Here is an 8,034-nt window from a genome sequence, read left to right as displayed (position 1 = left end):
AGGTTCCAGCTTCCCAGGCCCACTCGGCTGGTAGAAAGCAGTTCATTACATTAGGTTTTTCTATCCTCAACGTACCTTGTCTCTGGGGCTCTGGAGCCTTATTTTTAAAAATAAGCAAATTAGATTGCTTGACCTCCAAGCTCCCTTTGCTCTAAGAGCTGATGGTCTCATTTGGTTCTCACCACAGTTCTGCAAGGTGGACAGGGCGGGCACTTAAAATCCCCATTAGAATGAGAAAACCAAAGGCCAGAGACATTTGTTACCTAAATTAAAGGTCAGGATCAGAGCTGGGGCCTTTTTCTCCTCATGCACTTATTCCATATTTATTAAGTGTCCCTGCCTTGATCGAGGCCTGAAGTTCACCAGGAATGAGAAGCTAAGTTTGAGGTGAGAAGGCCAGGAGCGCCTGAGTTTTCATCCGCATTGCCACTGAGCCCTGGGGGGCCTTCTGCAGGGAGAGAAATGCTGGAATGGTGAGCACGGGCTGGGAGGGGGTGGCGGGTGTCAGGCCCTCAATGGTGAGGGATAACGGAGAGAGAAGAAGAAAACTCTAGGGCCTGTGTACAGGGAGCAGCAAGGAGAGACTGCCTGAAATCGAGGTGGATATTGAAGGAGGAGGAGTCTGGAAACCCTCAGCCTGTTTTTGACCCTTGGATGGGAAAGAGCATTTTCTCTCAAGCCCAGGCATAACCGAAGGTTCAGCTTTTGACTCCCTGAGACGCCTCCAGCTCCGCCTTCAGAAAGTCAATGACACAGTGGAAGGGACTAGGAAAACCGAGGTGACATCCTTACAACTAACAGTGATGCTGCCCAGCACACCTGAACTCTGACCTCGTGTGCTGCCGTGGTCTACTAAGTGCTTTGCCCATCTAGTCCTCACAACAGCCCTACAGACTAGGGACTTTCATTCCCATTTTACAGATGAGGAGACTGAGGCATGCACAAGGTAGCATGGCAGGAGTGCCCGCCAGCCTGGTGTAAGATTGCACCCGCTCCTCTCTGCAACACCGAGGGGGCGTCCCTAATGTCACCCTCACTTTTACTGAGAGCCTGCTGTGTGCCAGACACTGTTTTAGGAACTGGGGACACAAGTGAACAAATCAAAGATTTCTGTCCTCACGGAGCCGCCCTGCTTGTAGGGCAGACAGATAACAAACAGATAAACATTATAAGTAGTCAACTATGTACTGTGTTAGAAGGTGATAAGGAAATGGATAAGAGCTAGATATAAGAAGGAACAGGAGTGGTGAGGGGGCAGATTGTGGCATTAAATCGGGTATTCAGGTGAGAAGATGAGATTGGAGCAAAGACTGAGGGGAGAGAACTGCCGGAGATCTCCCATAGAGTCAGAGAAGAACCCAGCCTGCCCAGGTCTACAGCCTGGGCTTGGGTGGGGGGCGGGGGCGCACACACCCTCCCAGGAGCAGCACTGACGCTGAGCCTCATCCCAGCCCAGAGTTCAGCCCTAGTCCTAGGTCCACCCCTCTAATCCTGCCCCAGGGCCTGTCCTTATCCCATCTATTGCCTCGCCCTAGCTGCCGCCCTCCTCTCCTCTGTTAGTTCTCTCCCTTAGACAGGCTGACCCTCAGTGTGCCTTCACACCCCTCTGTGGCTCTGCGCTCACCCCAGGCTCCGCCCTGCAGCCAGCTCTGTGCTCCTTACCCTAGGAACTGTCCAGGCCCTGGCCCAGAGGGCATCTTCCAGCCCCAGCTCCCACTCAAGGAAGCCCTCTTCACAAAGGCCTGGTGAGCTCTTCATGTGAGAAAACCCTATTGTCCAGGGAACAATGTCCCCATTTTCTCCTTTATTTCTAAAGGGACTTGTGAGCAGGCTCCAAGCTCCAACAGGGAGCGTGTTGCTTCCCATTCTTGGCCCTAGAGAAGGCTGCTGGCCAAGTGGAGGGGTCAAGGCCTTCTACTGGGGGCTGGATTCCAGCGGCCAGAACGGATTCAGGCAGGTCCAACTGAACAGAAGCAGGAAAGAAGCCATCCCTAATAAGTAGGAAAAGAGCTTGGCTGTACCCAGATGGCAGAGAGATCCCGCCCCCTTTCCTCATCTCTGATAAAGTCTTCCTGAAGGTTCCTCCTCCCTCCTGCCTGTGCATCAGCCTGTGCATCCATCTCCCTGTCTTTGACCTGCAAGTCCGAGATAGGCCTTGGAGATGTTCCGCCTGGGGGCTATACCACTGTAGCATCCCACTTCCTGTGAGGTTCAAATTCTTTGACTGGAGGATGCTTTAAGGCTTATGCAATGGTGGGTTGATATTGGCCAGATTGGTGATTACTTTAGCAATATTCTTAAAGGCTTAGGGGTTGTCTAATCCATTTGCTTCCAGTCAAATACATGGAGGCCATGCCACGTCTTTGTGTTCAGAACACGACTTGGGGGTACCTATCTCCTGACAACCTTCGTTGGGCTCAATGCATCCCCCTGCCCTCAGTTTAATGGATGGCCTTGACCTGGGCATGTCAAAGCCACAGCAGGGGTGGAGAGATATCGCTAATTGGCCTCTTGTCCACCGTCTGCATCCTAGCAGAAGTATGAGAATAGGAGTGGAGTCTCCTTGTCAGATACAGAATGCTTAATGGCATGTGCTTGGGAGAGACCTGAGGGATCTTCAGTTTTGTATCCTGCTACGTCTCCCACCTCCTGGCCTCTGCTTACCCCACGGATAGCTCAGCGTAGAGAATTCAGCTTTTTGGACTCACCACCAACTTGGATTGCAGGCCTCAAGTAAAAAGGGCCTCTCTTAGGAAAGCCCTCAGTCTTTCCTCTCTCAAATGGGCCTTTCAGGCAAGCCCATTTCAAAGGAATCACATCTCTTTTTTGTAGGAATTTAAATGACTAAAAGAAATGGTCAGCTATTCCAAAATCCCACAAATTTCCCACAGGGCTTCTAAAAAGCAGCCTTGCAGCACCTGGTTTGAATTCCAAGATTCAACAGATTACAATGTAACCAACTCCTTCCACACCTTCCAGCCTGGGGCTGGAGTCCACCCCTGCTCCACCTTCCTCCGCAGCCCCACCTGCGCTGGGAGATCTATTACTTGCAACATCCCACTTCTGGACTCAGTTTCTTTATCAATTTGCAACTTGTAGGTAATAGAAAATCCAACTTACTAGCCTATTTTTGAAAATAAAGGAAATCGAAACGGTCCATGCAATGAAAAGTGTACCTCCCAGAGAGGCTATTCCCAATGGCCCCAGTCATGTAATTAGGACAGTTTCTCTCTTTCCAACTCTCAGCTCCTCTTCCTCCCTCTTGACCGAAAACTCACCCAGGTGGAGGTTCCCAAGTGACAGATGGAAGTCACCTGTAATATATCAAAAATGTGGAAATCCACTTCCTCAAACAAACACAAATATTGGAATGGAGTGTCACAGAGCAAACCTCCCTCAGGGGCTCCCTAATCCAGGCACCACAGTGATTGATGGAAACCAGTCGGGGCTCAGGGATGGAGACGGGGTGGGGTCCAGCTCGCCCGGTCCGCTCTGAAAGGCGAAGAGGGGAGTGGGTGCTGGGGAGGCAGCTCACAAATGTCCTCCACTCAGAGGCTTGAAGACTTGGGCAAGTACCTACCCTCTTGCATTTAGAAGCTTTATCTTTGCCAAAGCGTTTAAATAATAATAAAAAATATTTTATATGTGTAAAGCACAATGTTTTTAAATCTATGAATCATCTGTGCTCACGCCAGAAAGTTTCACTGTAAAAAGAAAAATTAAATTAAAATACCCTGAAATATCATCACATCGAGATATCCCACTGAACACCTTGGTATTTATCTTTTCATGTTTCAGAACAAAACAAAAAATCTGAAAGAATGGGATCGCAGGGTACCTACTGAGGGCCCCTGGCTAGTCTCAACACAGAAGCATCTTTCCCAATCCTGTCCTGATTTTTAAGTCCTCTGAATGTAACATCTCGTTTTCTCCCTTGGGTAGGGGTTATTATGATCCCCGTTCTACAGATAATTAAACAGAGGCTTGGAGACCAAGTCAGGAGCAGGCAGCCAGGACGCGGCTCGCAGCCCAGGCCCCAAATCATGGTGCCGCATGGTCTCCGCCCGGGAGAGGGAGGGTGCACTGCTGCTGCTTGTTCACAAAGTGCCCCGCAAGCACTTCTGGAAGGTGAGAGTGGCCATGTGCCGCACCCCCGGGACAGTCCAGTCCCTTTCCAGCTTCCCCCTAGGGGGTTCCAGAGGTCTCTGGGCACTCAAAGAAAGGAGGGCCAACGGGTTTAATGTTTACCACCCCAAAGTGCAGTGTCATGGAAACCCAGGGACTCCGGCCTCTCCCACTCCCTCTGGAGATAGGGGTGGGTGCTCAGGGCAGGGTGGGCAGAGGGCAAACACTCGACCTCAGCTGCCAGCTCCTCCAGTTTTCTATGTGGGTGCAGGATTGGAGTGAGCACGTGATGGGTGGACTCAGGCCTCCTCCCAGCCGTCGCCACCAAAAACGCGGTAGTAACGGACAGGGGCCCAGACTCCGAAGTCAGACTGCCTCGTTCAAATCTGGCTCCACTAAGCCGCGTGACTCTGAGCAGGTGAGCCCAGCTGCACCTCAGTTTCTTCAGCTGTGGAATGGGAATGATAATACCTACCACACAGAGTTGTTGAAAGGTTCAACTAAGATAATCCATGCAAACCCTTTGGAAGAATGTATGGCACAGGATAAACATTCAATACATACCCGCTATTGCTATTATTATTTTATTAGATATCTGTATTGATGAGAATTCTAGTTGCAGGTAATAAAAAACACCCTCATCGGACTAACAGAAGAGAGGAATTTATTAAAAGAAATTTGTCCATGGCAGCCAAAGGCTGGGAGGTAGCCAGGCTCCAGAGATGCTGGAAGCAGGTATTTGATCATTGACCAATCCACACCATTTGCTATTTCTGAGTTTCCACTCTCCGCACTTGTTTCGTTCTCTTCTCTCTGCAGACCCACTTTCTCCTCTTCCCAGTCTTTGCAAGAGGATCTGGCTCCCCAGAGCTGCCTAGCAAGTGCATTAACACATTGTGACTCCAGGGCCCAGGAGAGTCAATTGGATTGGTCCAGCTGGGTCACCTGTCCACTCCTTGTCCAATCAACTACGAATGGGGGTAGGGTCATGCAGTGCTAACAGGGCAACTCCTAAAGAAGGCACTGGCCTATGAATGGGACTGAATGGCCTAGATGACAAGATGCCATTATCCTACTTCCTTCTGTCATAAACCACTTTTACTCTTGGTTCTCAAACTGAGAGGGCACACTCAGCTTTACCACACTTGGAGGGCCTGCTGCTCTTACACATGTAGATGGCTACTACGTAGCCATCCCAGCACACCCCTTCACACCTCCACTCGTCTGGACACAGCTCACGGGAGCGGGTTTAGACTCCACCATCAGGATAGAACTCAGAAGCCCTGAGGGGAGGGCAGTTCCGACCAAGAGAGATGAAAGGTCAGATTCTCCTGGGTGTGGTAGTCACGTGGAGCCAGGTGGAGCCCGAGGAAGCAGAGCGTGGCAGCTGAGAGAGAGGAGAAGACAGCAGTTAGTCAGAGAAACGAGGTGAGAGCGACCTGTAGTCCTGGACCCTGAGCAAGTAACTCCAGTCTTCTTGTCCCAGTTCCTACTTCCAGCACCAGAGGGTCCTGGCAGAGTTTAACTTTCCTGAACCCAAGGAGATGCCTGGAATAGAATTCTGGTCACAGCCTCACCATCTCTCCCCACCCAAGGTTTTGTTTTGTGTTAGCAAAAACACCCTACCCATGAAAATTCACTTCCTTATTTCTCCCTAAAATGAGCAGCAAATAATCCAAATTTCTTATTTCTCCAGAGAAAGAAGGCACAACCAACCCATTCCCGTATTTCTCCTACTTAAAGCCCACAGGCACGTGACCGTGTGTGCCTAGAGCCTGCAGCAGAATCACATCCATTTAAGGTCACTTTTAAAGCTGGTTGACACCACAATACCCTCCCTGTCCTAACATCATCTGACCTCCCCCAGGGGGAAGAAACAAAAAGCAACTTGCCCAAAATGTCCTGTAGAAACAACTCCATGGCCACCAACCCCAGAGCGTGGGCACTGCTTCCCTGAGGGCAGTGGGGACTGGGCAGCGAGGGGGGTGGAGCAGGGCTTTCTCCAGGCCCGGGCTGGTCTTGGTATGTCAAAGCAGAGCTGAAATAGGACTTCCAGGGAAATATTTTCTCCAAAGTACCAATCTCCGTGCTTCTGCACTTATTTAGATACAGAAGCTCTTCACAGACCAGGCCACCATTCACTGGAAGGGAGGTGGATCAGCATCTGCCATGTATGCTGCCTTCCAAGCTCTCTTTTCCCCACCATCTCCCCACCATGCCTAAAAAGTTCAACCAAGCGCTTGCTTCGGCAGCACATATGCTAAAACTGGAATGACACAGAGAAGATTATCGTGGCCCTGCACAAGGATGACACGCAAATTCCTGAAGCGTTCCATATTAAAAAAAAAAAGTTCAGCCAAGACCTGGCTCCATCCTTCTCTCTCCTCCAGCAAATCTTCAACAAAATACATTAAATTACATAATTAAATTATACACACACTAGTCCCTCCTTTGCAGGAGCCTACAATAACAGTGACATTTTATTTCCTTATTTATCAGGTGACAGAGTAGGACAAGGCGTGGCCTTGGACCGCACACTGCTCTGATGGACTAGGGATGAGGTGTCCCATAGCTATTGTGTGTTATGATATTCCTTATTCTTGGACTATTATCCACCTGTGTTTCCTGATCTCTTCACATCCGCAGCAGGGAGGGTCTGTGTGGAGAACACTCTCATAATTGCTTGCTGAGAATCCGGCTGACGCCAGGCAAAGGGACAGGTTCCTGAGCAGCTGGCTAAAAGGCTGATGTCAGACTGACAGGTGACACATCAGCATTCTGCACCTGGGCTAAGTGACAATCTCTGGGCTGGGCCTGGTCATCCTCCACCCTCCCTTAGCAACCAATAGGCTAAAAAAGGTGCCCAGGGCACCAGGAAAGTAGAAGAATCCCCCAAATCCAAACAAAACCCAAGAACAAAAGTCCATGTTGACAATCTTACCCAGAATTTCGCAATCAGTACATTTAAAATTCAGAAGTAGAAACTAGTTTTAATTGTGGCATACCTGTTAGCTATGTATTTGGGTTTTGATGCTGTTTATATTTCAGATTATCTGGGAAGAGGTGGGTGAGGGGCACCCCAGGGCTCAGGCATCGAAAGGCCCACATTGGGCCCTGGTGCTGGCAGCCAGGTCCCAAGTTATCAGCGCTCGCTCTCTCTCTCTCTCTCTCTCTCTCTCTCTCTCTCTCTCAGGCTTTGCTGTTTTGTGATCACTGACTGTCCCTTAAAACATCTTGAGACCTTAGTTGCAAAACAACACTCAACTCATCCAATGTTAACTGAGTCCAAGCAGTTTTGTTTATATTAATTCTTTTCCCCAGGGGGTGGGGTGGGAGGGAAGAAAACAGCTTCCACAGAAACAGTATCAAAGTTGTTGATTGCTCCTTTATGGCAAGCAGCTCCTTTGCCAGCTGATCCTGGGCCAAAAGGAAAGTCTATCTACTCTCTGGGGTCTTTTGGAAATAGGTGGGACAGGGATTCCACAGACGCTTTCGAGTCTGTGGCGCTGGGCGGGGGGCAGTGTGTTTCCTCTCGCTTAACTCTGGATAGGTGTGGGCGTGCCGCACGCCCCCACTTGTACCTTTACTTACTGATACACGTATTCAAGTGGGTGCACTTCTTCTTCTTTTAAAACTCCAATAGATTTTAGGATTAAGTCACTATTATAAATGGAAAACCAATCTCATCTGCCATGAATAGAAGGTAACCATGACTGTAAATGAATTCTAACTTGAATCCGTTGCTTGCCAAAGGCTTCGGCAAGCGGTAGGGAGGTGTCAAAGACACGTTGGCCCAGATTGACTGAAATAAAATTGAAAAAGGGAAGCCTTCTCAATATGTAATTTGAGGTTAAGACCACAACTGGTACTGCACCAAATAGTTTTCCTCCGCTGGGTTCTATGACGCTG

The 8,034-nt window shown here is 49.5% G+C and overlaps 1 non-coding gene across 1 annotated transcript; it reads left to right on the top strand.

Annotated features, from left to right (window-relative positions):
- The first annotated feature begins 6,361 nt into the window (after positions 1-6,361).
- Positions 6,362-6,467, top strand: LOC112299695 (U6 spliceosomal RNA). Its single transcript, XR_002974287.1, has one exon. It is a non-coding gene; the product is annotated as a U6 spliceosomal RNA (small nuclear RNA).
- The last annotated feature ends 1,567 nt before the right edge of the window (positions 6,468-8,034 follow it).

Source organism: Desmodus rotundus, chromosome 3, assembly GCF_022682495.2.
Source record: "Desmodus rotundus isolate HL8 chromosome 3, HLdesRot8A.1, whole genome shotgun sequence".
NCBI classification, from domain to species: domain Eukaryota; kingdom Metazoa; phylum Chordata; class Mammalia; order Chiroptera; family Phyllostomidae; genus Desmodus; species Desmodus rotundus.
Note: the sequence above shows the minus strand (reverse complement) of the source record. Positions and strands in the feature narration are given on the sequence as shown.